The sequence below is a fragment of the Crocodylus siamensis genome, chromosome 10 (assembly GCF_052110815.1).
Source record: "Crocodylus siamensis isolate JL-2025a chromosome 10, ASM5211081v1, whole genome shotgun sequence".
Taxonomy (NCBI): domain Eukaryota; kingdom Metazoa; phylum Chordata; order Crocodylia; family Crocodylidae; genus Crocodylus; species Crocodylus siamensis.
This window is the reverse complement of record NC_143404.1, coordinates 42,591,655-42,606,656: the sequence shown is the minus strand read 5'-3', so window position 1 is coordinate 42,606,656 and position 15,002 is coordinate 42,591,655. Positions and strand designations below refer to the sequence as shown.

The window sequence follows — 15,002 nt, the reverse complement described above, 5'->3', positions numbered from 1 at the left end:
ATGGTCAGACCCCTCCACCACTGAGATATCATCAAAGTCGTAGCAGGCGGGATTAGGAGGGGAGAAGACCACCTGAGGTAGGAGACCGTGGCCCCATACCTTTGAGGGATGGAGCGAAAGGTTATCATCAAATTTCAGGGCCAGGTGGCGAGGGACTGTATGATCGAGGCCCGATGGGTGCATTTTCCTTTTTCTTTATTGCCTGGGATGCCAAGGTAAAGTAAGGCGGAGGGCTACGGCAGGCTGGGGAGTTAGAGGGCCCAGTTTGACTCAGCCATACAATTCAGGCTCAAGTGACACCAAGGAAAAGATCTCGCATAGGGAGGGTTGGCCACGGAAGACAACATCAGCACACCGTCAAGGCTGGGTAGAGGGCGAGGTACAGGGGGGGTTGGAGCCTCATGAAGATCATCATCCCTTGGCCTGAGACAACCAAAACCCGGACGGTTGGATCCCTCCACCACTGGTAGAATCATCAAAGTCGTGGCGGGCGGGATTAGGAGGGGATAAGACTGCCCGAGGTGAGAGCTCACAGTCCTATTACCTTTGGGACGGTGCGAAAGACCTTCATCAAGATCCAGAGCCGAGCGGCGAGGGACCGGATGATCGAGGCCCGGCGGGTGCACTATTCAAATATGTAGTGAGTAGGTATCTGACTATTTTATTCTGAAGTATATGCTTCTTGTCAGCCATGAACCCTCCAACTGCTAAGCAGTTTTAAGAGTCGGCCTTCTGCCTTCAGAAATTAAAATGGGCATGTTGGCAGTTTTGTCTTTGCATTTTACTGTAAGTAGCTCTGTTCAAGTTATGCAGAACCATTCTTAAGGGAAAACAATCAATATAGTATAATCAGCAGCGACAGCAATCCCTCATAGTTGAGGATGATCGTTGTCATTGTAAGAAAAACAACCATAAATAAAAAAGGGAAGCAGGAGATGAACTTTTAAAAGCAGAAGCTTGAAAATCCCCTCTTGGTTGACAGTAAGTTTGGAGACCACCAAACCAACTTCAACTGGCTTAAGCATGCTCTGTTCCACATTCTGTAACCCAGCAACAGCACATAGAAGGACCCCAGACTTGTGGAAATTCCCCAAAGATGTGTATATGCCTTATGCCTATGTATACTTACATTTGCATATGTATGACCTGTTAACATAAAGAGTACTATCGAACTCATATTGGGGGAGCTCTTTGTCTTTGGACATTGAGTACCCCTTTGCAGAGCAATAAACTCACATACCGGACACTCCCTCGTTCTCTGCCTAATTGATCGTGGCTAGGAACGAGCCCAGAGACGGGACGTGGCCAGTGCTCCTCGGTGTATGAGCACACCCTTCAGTGTACGGGTGCTATGCAGTAGCTGGCGAATTTCCCCGACATCATACACATTGGAAGTAGGGGGCTACCAGGGCTCAGCTCCCCCAGATGCAGGGAAGCAGATATGGCTGTAGGCCAGTTTGGCTACAGGCTCTGGACTGATGCAGCAGTGGGAGGGACATGCACACACAGATATGCAGCCAGGATCACAGACCCAATGTGTGGCTGCCCAGCATGGCAAGCAAGTTTCAGTCTACTTTCTGTGTGAAGGGGAAGGGGCTTGGGGCAGGGTGGAGCACATGACCCCTGATCTGTGCACAGTGCGGGGGCAGACTGCCACTAAAGGTTGGGCTCTGCTCTGCCTCTGTGCCTTGCTGGTGCTACTTTGAGAGCTGTGGAATGCCATGTGTATCCTGTCACTGGGTGGCCCAGCAGTGGGACACACATGGCATTGCACCACTCTTGGGGCAGCAGCAGGTGCAGCAGGGAACAAAGAACAGCTTGTAGTGGCAGCTGCCTCCATGACAGATGGGGTGAGCACATGCCCTCCAGGCGCCTGACGGGATGTGTGCAGTGGCTGGAGCCTCCTGTGCCCCTGGATGAGCCACCCAGGTTCCGATTTTCTCACCACCTGGCCCAGCCAGGGCCCTACTCGCCCCTGCCCCTGCCCTGCCCCTGTCTCGCTCCCTCCCTCATCACTGGGCCCTTAATCTGCAACCCCTCCCACGACCCTTTCCCCTCCTCCTACCATTTCCCCCCACAGACTTACCTTCTGGTTGGGGGTGGGGGTGGGCATGCGCATGTGCATGTGCTTGCACACACTCACTTAGCCCACCCAAATATCTTTTTCTCCTTCTACCTATGATTGTGTTGGTGTCACTGGGCATAACCCTAGGTAACTCAGAGGGATGGAAGACCACGAGTGTCGATGAAGCCCCTCTGCTCTAGGCCCGGGCGAGCCAGGGCCGCCCCCCCCGAACATTTGTAACCCTTTCCTTGAACTTTTTGTAACCTCCTGTAATACTGGAAAAACAGGATGAGTAGCAGGCAAGCTGAAACTCCCTAAAACTGTTATCTGTGGAATGCAAGGACACCGCTCAGAGAGAGAAGGGAGGAGGGAAGGGGGTGGGGGGGAGTGGAAGCCAACTAGTGGAAAATTACTGCTGGAAGTGACCAGGGTATAAAAATACACTGTTGCAGGGCTAGGGGCACAGGATTTGAGACCATACAGTCTCCCTGCGCCTTTTACTTGAGCTCAAATAAACTCTGTCTACTTCTCCCCCCAGTGTGTTTATTGGCGCGACGCACACTGGGCAACGAACCCAATTGTTGCCTCCCTCAGGCACCTTGTGCTGGCAACAGTTTTTGGCGCCCAACGTGGGGCTCGAGGCTAACATTTCGCCTTGCCCGGATCCCTCCTGGGGTCGACGACTTGCAGCAACAACTGACGCCCAGCGCGCACCGGTGGTTTCATCAGGGGCCTCGGCAGAGATGTGGTTTGATCGACCCCGGAGGGCACAACGGTGCAATGCGCTCAAATAGTGGAGAAGCGATCGTGGGCGACGGTGTCGAACCGGTCCCTCGGACAAGGTAGGATAAGCTCAGCAGTCTGAGCATTGCCTGTTAAGACCTGGGGATGCCCAGTGTCTCCCTGGAGTATGGGGCAGGGACAGAGTATGGTTGGCAGGGCACGGTGTACACCCTTAGAATGCATTCTGACAAATTGGAAACTGTTTAAGTCAGATCTAGTGACTAAAAATAACCTTAAAAGGTTCTGTACAGTGGAATGGCCTCACTATCAACTGGAGGATCAGGAAAGGTGGCCTCCAGAAGGGTCAATTAACTATAATACAATGCTCCAATTACTCCTGTTTTGTCAGCGGACGGGTAAGTGGAATGAACATTTGTATGCGCAATTGTTTATGGCTTTACGAAATAAGACAGATATTTTGCAGAAGTGTAATTTGACTCCGACAGGATCAGTAGTTGTCAGTGTTGAGTCTCAGCATTCCCCCCCAACCACTGTAATGCCAGAGTCGGCGTCCCCTTCGGCTTTAACACCTCCACCATATAAAGATCAGATGCCCCCAGTTCCAGAGATTCCTCCCTCAGTGGGATTTTACCCTTTACTTGCTGAAACTGTAATAGCTCGGCCTGGGGCAGATGGGCGTGCAGCCCAGACCATGCAAGTATACACCCATGTACCTTTTAATCCGGTGGACCTGGCGGCTTTTAAGGCACAGGCTGGAGAATTTTCAACTAACCCGAGTAAGTTTATTTCTGTTTTTGAGGGATGTTTAGCTAGTCACAAGCCTGATTGGGACAATTGTAATATCCTTATGCGAACCTTATTATCTGAAGTAGAGAGGAATCAAGTTATTTCCAAAGCAAGGGAGGAAGCACAGCGGAGGCATGAAAGGGATCCTGTCAATGTTCCGGGTCCAGCAGACATGGTTCCCCTAGCAGACCCTAGATGGATGGGACCCTAACAACCCTGTGGATCATACCCGTCTTACCTCTTACAAAGAACTGCTTATGCATGGGCTCAGGCACTCGGCTGTCCGACATAATAATTGGGCAAAGCCGTACAAAATAGTACAGGAGCTGAAGGAAAGTCCAGTTGCGTTCCTACAGCGCATCCGGGACGCCATTCGGCAAAATACCAGTGCAGACCCTGACGACCAGGCAACGAAGGCGATTATAAAGGGTATTTTTACCAGTCGCGCAGCCCCTGATATAAAGCGGAAATTACAAAAAAAGGAAGACTTAATGGGTATGGCTGTAGCACAAATCCTGGAGACTGCAAACAGGGTGTATACCCTCAGAAAGGAAGAAGAGGAAGAGACAAGTTAGAATGCTAGTAGCAGCAGTACAGGCTGGAGTCAGAGAAAGGCCACAAGAAGGTGGGAGAGGCAGAGGTATAAGGGGTCGTGGGCGTGGGTGCCCTGGCCCGCAAGAAAGATGCCTGGGATGGAACCAGTGTGCCTTATGCCGGCGAGAGGGACACTGGAAGAATGAATGCCCAGAGAAAGGGAGAGACTGTACTCCTGTAATGGCAGCGGAAGGACAGGAGTAGGGGTGTCAGGGAAACGGACCACCCCACCCCCGGAACCCCGAGTAAAAATGCGGGTGGGGAACTCAGAAATTGATTTTTTGGTAGACGCCGGGGCAGCACGGACTGCTGTAAATCAACCTCTTCAACTTTCCGTAGCGGACTCTTTCACCGTGGTGAGCGCCACGGGAAAAAAGACTCAGTGCCCAGTGTATGCTGCTGCAGAATGTGCTCTGGGAGACCGGGCTCTCTCTCACAAATTGGTCTACCTTCCAGATTGCCCAACACCCCTGCTAGGACGAGACCTGCTTTGTCGATTAGGTGCATCACTGCATTTTACCCAGGATGAAATAAACCTCACATTGCCCCCTGAAAATGCATGGATAATGACCCTCACGGTTGAACCCTCGGCCATGAACGCTCCCCAGGAGTGGAACCAGTGGGAAGACCAGGTATGCCCTTTGGTGTGGGCAAGGGGGGTCCCTGGAAAGGCTACACATCAAACCCCCATTAATATCCAACTACTGCCGGGAAAAGGTCCGGTACGAATCAAGCAGTACCCAATCAAAAAGGAAGCCAGAGAGGGACTGCAGAAGACTATAGACCGTTTCCTAAAGTACGGCATACTGCAAGAGTGTCAGTCAGCCTGGAACATTCCTATCTTGCCTGTACTAAAGCCTGATGGCACATATCGACTGGTGCAGGACCTAAGGGCGGTTAACCAACGGGTTAAAACTATTCATCCCCTCGTCCCAAACCTGTATACCTTGCTGGCCTCCATAGGGGGGCAGTATACTCATTTCTCAGTTCTTGATTTGAAAGACGCTTTCTTTACAATTCCAGTTGACCCGCCCCCCAGGAGATATTCTCTTTTGAATGGGAGGACAGAAAAAGGGTTAAGAAACAACTTTGTTGGACAGTATTAGCCCAGGGATTTAAGAACTCTCCCACCCTTTTCAGCCAGTCCTTAGCTAAAGACTTGGAGGAGGGGAATAATGAGCATGAAGTTCTCTTGTTACAATATGTGGATGATTTATTAATTGCTGCTGTAGATTTAATCTCTTGCCTTAACGCCACTGTAAGCCTCCTGAACTTTATTGGACTTCGAGGATATCGGGTGGCTCGAAATAAAGCTCAAATTGCTCTCCCCGAAGTACGATACCTGGGATTTCACATAAGACAGGGGGAGCGCCAGCTTTCAAGCGAGCGAAAGGAGGCTATATGTCAGGTTCCCACCCCAAGCAACCGTAAGCGGCTCAGAGCGTTTCTCGGCATGGCAGGTTTTTGCAGAATATGGATCCCTGAATTTGGACTATGGGCAAAACCACTATATGACTGTGTAAAAGGGGTAGACCATGACCCCTTTTATTGGACTTCAGAAGGCGACAAGGCATTTAAAATACTAAAAAGGAAACTAATGGAAGCCCCCGCCCTGGGTTTACCGGACCTTTCTAAACCTTTCCAATTGTATGTGCATGAACGAAAAGGGATGGCTCTGGGAGTGCTTACTCAATTGTTGGGGGCGTGGAAACGTCCCGTTGCTTATTTTTCCAAACAGCTTGATCCAGTTGCCAAGGGATGGCCAGCATTTTTACAAGCAGTTGCAGCAACTGCCCTAGTACTTGAGGAAGCTGAAAAGTTAACGCTGGGAGGAGTCGTGCAGGTGTATACCCCTCATATGGTCCAGGCTCTGCTAGACGCAAAGGGGGGTCTCTGGCTCACCCAGGCTCGAGTGGCTCGGTACCAAGCTAAGCTGTTGGAGAACCCTGAAGTGACTCTGCAAACCTGCCCCTCCCTCAACCCGGCTACTCTCTTACCTGAAACGGAAGAACAAGAGCATGATTGTTTAGACATCATAGATGCACAGTACTCCAGCCGTCCAGACCTACAGGATCAGCCACTTCTGAATGCTGATTGTGAGTGGTACACTGATGGCAGTAGCATTGTTGTAGAAGGGCAAAGGAGGGCAGGTTATGCTGTTGTGACCCTCTATGATGTTGTTGAGGCCAAGGGTTTGCCCGCCGGAACATCTGCTCAACTTGCTGAACTGGTGGCCCTGACCCGGACGCTAGAACTGTCAAAAGGGAAACAGCTCAACATCTATACCGACTCTAGGTATGCTTTTGGAGTACTGCATGCCCATGCTGGCCTATGGAAACAAAGGGGACTGCTGACAGCCCAAGGCTCCCCAGTGAAGTATGGACCCCAGATTCTCCGACTCCTGGAAGCTGTTCAACTTCCCTCGGCAGTGGCAGTAATGCGCTGTAAGGCGCATCAGAAAGGGGATCAAGATGTAGCCAGGCGTAACGCCCGGGCAGACAGAGAAGCTAAAAATGCTGCCGCCCTGAGGACGCCGAGACCTGCTGACACCCATATGCATGCCCTCATTCCATCAGTGGGGGAGCTCCTGGATCCCCAGTACTCATATGAAGAAAAAGAACTAGCCGATAAGCTTGGTCTCCAAGAAAAGGAGGGATGGCTCTGCTCCACTGACGGGAAAATCCTCCTACCAAAGAACCTGACCCGGCCAGTGCTGCAATGGCTACATCAAACTACTCACGCCGAAAGAGAAGCTCTCACTCAGTTAATGAACAAATATTTTCTAACCTCCGGACTTCGACCTCTGGCCTCCCAGATACAAGCCAGCTGTTTGATTTGTCAAAAGAATAACCCTCGACCTGGTCTTTCAGTATCTCCAGCCACTTTGGAACCTACCCCAGGCCCAGGACTGGTTTGGCAAATAGACTTTACTGAGTTCCCCCGAACTCAAGGGTTCAAGTATCTCCTCGTTATAGTAGATCGATTCAGTGGATGGCCTGAAGCCTTTCCGTGTCGCAATTGTACAGCCAGAACTGTAGCTCTAAAATTCGTCCAGGAGATTATTCCCCGCTTCGGACTTCCCCAGTGGATGGAATCTGACAACGGAACACATTTCACTTCAAAGATCATCCAAAACATCTCAGATGCCTTACAGATCCCCTGGAAACTCCATACTGCATGGCGACCACAAGTTAGTGGTGTAGTAGAACATACAAATCAGACCCTCAAGCGTCATCTATCAAAGATCTGCCAGGAGGCCTCTCTGCGATGGCCTGATGCTTTGCCCCTTGCTCTGCTTCGCATCCGTGCCCTCCCAAAGGGAAGATTAGGGCTTAGCCCCTTTGAGATTATGTTTGGAAGGGCATGGCCTATGAATGGGATGCTGGTTCTGGCAGGGGAGTGGGAAATAGGATGTAATATTTTGTCATGGTATATGTGCTCTCTGTCTGCTGTTCTTTCTTCTCTCCATAGGTACACTAAAGACTTGCAGCCTCTTCCACTGGATGCTCCAGTCCACTCGTTACAGCCGGGGAATTCCGTGCTCATTCGTACCTGGAAGGATGAGCCCCTCCAAGAGAAGTGGAAAGGACCTCACACTGTCCTACTAGTTTCCCACACAGCGGCAAAGGTCAACGGACACAAGAACTGGATTCATCACTCTCATCTAAAACCGGTGCCTACTCCACCCGCGGAACAGTGGACTGTCCAGCCCACCGACAACCTTGGACTAAAGTTGCTGTTTAAAGGGGAAAAGTTTAGAATTGACAGTATGAATTCTAGTTTAAGCTTCAAAACTACTGTAACGTTTTTCTTTTTTACTGTAGGCTTTCTTTTCCTGTTACCTTTTTCTACATTCTCCTTACATGCAGGGTGGGGAGGGAACACAGCAAACCTTGTTACAAACACCTACAAAGCATTGAAGGTTACCTTTGCCCGTGAGTTTAACCTATCTAACTGTTGGATATGTTCTCAAATCCCTTATCATGCTGCAGGGCTCCCATGGCAAGCCATTCCTAGTAACTGGTCAGATATTTGTCAAGAAGAGAGAGCCTTAAATTACACCCAATTCAATGGTTCCAATTTTTCTCCTTATTCTCCCGCTTATAATGTCACTGGCAATCCTGGTTGGCCTCATCTAGCCGATAATTGTACAAAAGAAGCCCCTTTTAGTCTTTCAAACTCTTCTTGGTATCCTATTTGGAATAGTTCCCATACCCCACCACCTATCCAGTTATGTTCAGTTCCACCTGGACTATTATGTATTGCCCAAAACCGGACGGCCAATCATACGTGGTATGCTGGAAATAGCTCTTGTCAATATTATTTAACTACCATGCAAAATGTGTCTATTCCACTTTATAATAGCTCTGGGCATGATACTGGAGAAGGATTTTTCTTCTTGTACAAAAACCAATCAAAAGATATGCAAAAAGGAGGCAATGGGATGGCAGGAAATGGAGAAACTTTTTGGATTTGTGGTACCTCGGCCTACAAATGGCTACCTGATGGCTGGTATGGAAGTTGCTACATAGGGTTTCTTGCCCCTCCCCTTCGAGTTCTAACCCACCTCCCACCTGGCCGCCCAAGACAACAAAGATCCCTCTATGCAACTCCGCCACCTATTAGTGAGGGAGACAGATTTGGCATGATTCTTCTCCCGTCGTATGGGGTGGGCCGGTTAGCCAAGCTGTACCGTCAACTTTCTGTGTTTCTTACAAAGTTTGCTAATGACACCTTAGCTATTGAAAAGAGCCTTAATTCTGAGATTTACCAACTTCGGTTGTTATCCCTTCAGAATAGACAAGCGCTAGACTATGTTTTAGCTTCTCAAGGTGGAGTATGTGCCTTAATCGGTAACGAATGTTGTACTTATATTCCAGAAAATTCCCAAGATATTAACAAACACATTTTGTTGGCCGAACAGGCTTTTGAGCAGTGGAAAAGTCAGGAACATGAACCCACTGTTTTCGATTCTCTCTGGAGCTGGTTGCCCAATCTCGGAGGCCTAGGAACGGGCATCCTTCACCTCCTGGTCACCGGTGTTGTGTTGTGTTTAATTACCCTCCCCTTATTTGCATGCTGTAATGCCCTCCTGCGCAAAGTCTGTGTATCCCCCTCCCCGAGCGCTTCACTGTACCCCTGCATTGAAGATCCCAGTTCCCAAACACTTAATTGCCTTTTATCTTCAGAATATGAGAAAACTCAGCCAAAACTTTGTTGAGTATTCTCAAAGTGGGGAGTTGTTGGTGTCACTGGGCATAAACCTAGGTAACTCAGAGGGATGGAAGACCATGAGTGTCGATGAAGCCCCTCTGCTCTAGGCCCGGGTGAGCCAGGTCCCGCCCCCGAACCTTTGTAACCCTTTCCTTGAACTTTTTGTAACCTCCTGTAATACTGGAAAAACAGGATGAGTAGCAGGCAAGCTGAAACTCCCTAAAACTGTTATATGTGGAATGCAAGGATACCGCTCAGAGAGAGAAGGGAGGAGGGAAGGGGGTGGATGGGGTGGGGGGAGTGGAAGCCAACTAGTGGAAAATTACTGCTGGAAATGACTGGGGTATAAAAATACACTGTTGCAGGGCTAGGGGCGCAGGATTTGAGACCAGTCTCCCTGCGGCTTTTACTTGAGCTCAAATAAACTCTGTCTACTTCTCTCCCCAGTGTGTTTATTGGCGCGATGCACACCGGGCAACAAACCCAATTGTTGCCTCCGTCGGGCACCTTGTGCTGGCAACAATTGTCTTCCATGATTGTCTTATCTGTGGTTCTTAAGATGGCTGACAAGGCCACTCTAACATTTAACTGATGGTCTGGAAAATGTCTTTCAACAACCCAATCTGATAAACAGGGCAAGAGTATTGCTGTGTTCCATCAAGGCCTCTCTACAAAATTCAACAATCGTATGTATGACCTTCCACTATTTCAGAAATAATCATTCCTTTCTGTCTTTGTAAAAGCTTGTCATTTAGTAGCCACATCTTCCCACTTCAGTATGTATAACCCCTCTCTCAGTCCTGTTAAAGTGAATTTAGTCAGGTTTTTGGCCTCTCTGACTAAAAAAACAAACAGACAGAGACCAGAAGTGCTAATGCTGCTTATTTCAGTTATATCTTTTGAGATAAAAAAAATTCCTGCATTATTACTCTGTGCACAGATGTCCAATTAAGTAAGTTTGTTTTAGTTTCTTCAAGGTCATATTTTTTTCTCTTTGTCTGTCTTAAGTATAAAAATGCTTAGAAACTTAGGGAGGGGGAGGATTCCTTTGAAACAGACAAGGGTGATTCCCCTTGCTGTGTGGAATTCTCCCTGTGATCACAGTATAGCCCTAAATAAAGAAAAGCTGGCTCTGTCAGTTCTGATTCAACCACAACGCGATGTTTGATTTCTTCCACAGTTCTATCTCTGGCCGTCTGAGGTGAAATATGCATTCTGCATCTTGTGAGTAGGTTTACTAAAATACTGGTTGCAAAAGCCTCAGATTTTGCTAAAGCAGAATAGTTATCCTTTTCCCAGAGAGTTACACAGATTATGGCTGTACAACCTGGTGTGTCTTTGCCATCTGCACACCATCAAGGATACAGAACATCGCATTGGCCCAGGTACATTTCCAAAAATATTGTGTATTAGGTATGTACAAGATGTATAAAAACTACTGTTCTGATGGTTTCTACAGTAACAGATACGGAGGCTCTCTAAAGATCTCCACAATAGTCCAAGAGATATTAAGGAATACTCATATACTACAAATCCCTAATTCCATTGGTTTTTCTGATAGCATGGCCACAGAGACCCTAATCTTTCAAATAAGGCACCAAATTCAAACAAGGATCCTGTCTGGATAGGGGGCAGTGGGTGCTGGCCAGTGTGTTCTGCTCATTATCTCCTTCTTGAATCCCACGGGATCAGACCCACAGATAAGACAATCATGGAAGACAATCATGGGCAGAGGGAGAAAAAAATTATTTGGGAGGGCTGAGTGATTGTGTGCAAGGACATGCACATGCCCACCCTCAACCAGAAGGTAAGTCTATGGGGGGGAGGGAAAGGGCCGTGGGGAGCTGGGGGGGGGCAGATCGATAACCTATGACCCTCACTCTTATCCCCATTTCTCCAATTTTTGTCCCCATAATTAGGGCCCTACCAAATTCATGACAGAAGTGGGGTGCACTGTGGCTCCTTTAATTTTTCAGGTTTTTCCACATGCTCTCTGCTGCTGACTGGTGGAGGGGCCTGCTTGCAGCTTTCTCTTGATCAGCAGGGAAGTGAAAACCTCAGTTTTAAATATGGTATAATTTTTGCCTCCCCGCCAGTCAGCTGCAAACAGTGAGGCTGCTGTGGCCCCTTGGCCAATCAGTAGTAGGAGGCAAAAATGGCACCATATTTAAAACCACAGTTTTCAGCACCCTGCCAATCAGAAGCGGGCTTCAAGAGGGCCCCTCCACCAATCAGTTGCAGGGGGGCACGTAGGGGAACCTGCAAGATTAAAAAACACACAGCACTCCACTTCCACCATTAATTCAGTAGGTCCCTACCCATAATTTGTTCCTATGTCTTTAGTGGCCTCCCTGATTAAGTGGGGTTTATAGTTTTTTCTTGTAAGTGTAAAGCTCATGTCTTCCTATGGCAAGTAAATAGGCTTGTCTGGATGAGGGTGGTGGACAGTGTGTTACTAACCTTTGACCTTCACTCCTGTCCCTCCCCAGCCAGCCACTCCAGTGATGAGGAAGAGACAGAGGCCCTACTGGGGGGCTTCAGGACATCTTTGATCAGCCTGGGTGACCAGTCACGGGAGTGGGCCTGGATGAGTGGCAATACTGCCAAGCAGAGGTCCTGGAGTCCAGGCTGTGGTTGGACCACAACTTCCTTTCCCCTCCCCACAACACACCTCATCATTAGTGGCCCCTGCAGGTTCTGGTCTGGGTTTCTCCAGATGTTTTTTGTGGAATTTGTCCAGTAAATCAAGGGCATGGTTGTTTTCTACTGGTTCCCATAAGCAACCTTTGGGCCTATATCCTTCCCAATCTTTTGCAGTTAAAAGCAGGATTTAAACCTTGTGCAGTTAAGGATTGACACAACATCTCTTTCAATTAATAGCAGAAAGTCTTTAATAATAATACCACAAACAGATTATAAAGCTAAATGAGAGAAAAAGACTCCTTTTCAATATTTAATAAATGAACTATCACCACAATCTGAGTATATGTTTAGCTACAAGAGTGTTTTCTCACCAATGCAGGCCAGGAAGCAGTTTCCTTACAGCTTTCACTGGATCCTTTGCTGTGGGAAGCTAGTTGTGGTGCTGTAGCAATTTCTCTCTGTTTCTCGTGGAGCACACACCTTGCTGGCAAATCTGTTTTGCTCTTATACTATTTAATCGTATAGCTTCAAATAATCTCTGCTTGATAGTTGGTCAATTAAAGTCCAAACAAAGCAGGGAGGAAGGGACCATCACATTATAATTGCCAACTGCTCACATCCTGTTTTGGATTGTCCAGGTGTGAAACTTGCTTTTTTAAGTTAATCCAGAAATTAAAAATAGGAATCCATAGCATTAAAAACATTCTTCCCTCTTGTGGCTTTTTAGTTCTTTGTAACTGATGAATTGCTCTCTTTTTTTTTTTTTTTTTGCAGTCAAAAAATAAATGAAAACCAAGAGCTAGCATTTTGTGAGATATGTCTTGAGTCTATCCAGGGATGCTCCAAGTCTAAAAAGGTTGCTAACTTCTGTATTAGGTAGTGCAAGTTCCTATTTTCACTTTGAATCTCAAATCTCGTGGATTCATAGATGTAGGGACCTCGTAGATCTTCTAGTCTGACCCCCTGCCCTGGGCAGGAGAGAGAACTGGGCTCAAATGACCCCAGCCAGGTAAATGTCAAGCCTCCTCTTAAAGATCCCCAAGGTAGAAGCCAGCACCACTTCCCTTGGAAGTTGGTTCCAGCTTCTAGCCGCCCTGACTGTGAAGTAGTGCCTTCTAATGTCTAGTCTGAATCTACTCTCTTAACAATTTATGGCTGTTATTTGTTACTCCAGGAGGTGCTTCGGGCAACAAGGTCTCTCCCATTCCTCGCTGGTGCCCCCTAGTAAGTTTATAGATGGCCACTAGGTCCCTTCTCAGCCTTCTCTTGTGAAGGCTGAACAGGTTAAGGTCCCGTAGCCTCTTCTCATAGGGTCTGCCCTTCTGCCCTGGGTCATGCGAGTGGCCCTCCTCTGGACCCTCTCGATGCTGTCCACATTCCTCCTGAAGTGCGGCTCCCAGAACTGGACACAGTACTCCAGCTGCAGCCTGACCAGTGTCGCATAGAGGGGGATGATCACCTCCTTTGCCCTGCTTGTGATGCATCTGTGATGCATGACAAGGTATGGTTAGCCCCAGTGACCATGTTCTCGCATTGTTGGCCCATGTTCATCTTGGAGTCAATAATGACTCCAAGATCTCGTTCTGCCACTGTGCTTTTGAGAAGGGAGTTCCCCAGCCTATAGGTATGCTGCTTGTTCCTACTGCCTAAGTGCAGCACCCTGCACTTGTCAGTATTGAAACGCATCCTGTTTATGTTAGCCCACTCCTGTAACCTATCCAGATCTTGCTGCAATTTTCCCTCCTTACTAGCGTGCTCACCTCACCCCAAATTTTGGTATCATCAGCGAATTTAAACAGGTTGCATTTCACCCCATCGTCCAAATCACTGATGAAGAAATTGACCAGCGCAGGCCCAAGGACCGAGCCCTGGGGGACTCCACTGCCCACTTCCCTCCAAGTTGAAAATGACCCGTCCACCACCACTCTCTGAGTACAACTCCTCAGCCAATTTGCAATCCATCTGACTGTGTAGGCATCAATGCCACAGTTGCCTAGCTTTTTAATGAAAATGGGGTGGGAGACAGTATCAAGGCCTTCCTGAAGTCCAGAAAGACTACAATCACCGCAACACCTGCATCCAATGATTTTGTGACCTGATCGTAGAAAGCAATCAGGTTGGTCTGACAGGACCTGCCCCTAATGAAACCATGCTGCTGATTGTGCTTGAGTGTCATCCCTGCTGCTGGCCCATCGCAGATATGCTCCTTGATAATCTTCTCAAAGAGCTTCCCCAGGATTGAAGTAAGACTAATGGGCCTATAGTTGCCCCAGTCCTCCCTCTTCCCTTTTTTAAAGATGGGGACCACATTGGCCTTCTTCCAGTTGTCTGGCACCTGGCCAGAGCACCATGAGTGCTTGTAAAGCCATGCCAGGGGCCCCACAATAACCCCTGCCAATTCCCTCAACACCCTGGGATGGAGAGCATCTGGACCTGCTGATTTGAACATGTCCAGCCCCTCTAAAAGTTCCCTAACTCAGTCCTCCCTGACCCTAGGCCTGGTGGAGTTTCTCCTGAGTCTGTCCCGAATCTCGGTAGGGGAGTCCTGGTCCCTGCACAAGAAAATGGAGGCAAAGAAATTGTTAAAGAGGTCTGTTTTCTTTTCTGGTGCAACCACCAGATTGCCAAACATATCCTGCAGGGGCCCCACATTACCCAGTGCCTTCTTCATACTCCCTATGTATTTAAAAAAGGACTTTTTGTTATCTTTGATCCTTGATGCTAGCCCTAGTTCTGTATCTGCCTTAGCTTTCCTAACAGCCCACATACAGATCAAAGCAGTGGAGGTATACTCCTCTTTGGTGATAGCCCCTCCCTTCTACTGGGTGTATGCCTCCTTTTTGGCAATCAGACATTCCCAAATGCCCTTGGTGAGCCAGGGGGGCTTTTGGGCACTCTTGCCCCCTTTGCTTCTCGTTGGGATTGTCACCCCTTGGGCCCCTTGCTGCAGGCCCTT

The 15,002-nt window shown here is 48.4% G+C and overlaps 1 long non-coding RNA gene across 1 annotated transcript; it reads left to right on the top strand.

Moving 5' to 3' along the window:
* Positions 1–8: 8 nt before the first annotated feature.
* Positions 9–9,662, top strand: LOC149856514 (uncharacterized). Its single transcript, XR_016438356.1, has 3 exons — positions 9–644; positions 2,604–2,907; positions 7,661–9,662. It is a non-coding gene; the product is annotated as an uncharacterized LOC149856514 (long non-coding RNA).
* The last annotated feature ends 5,340 nt before the right edge of the window (positions 9,663–15,002 follow it).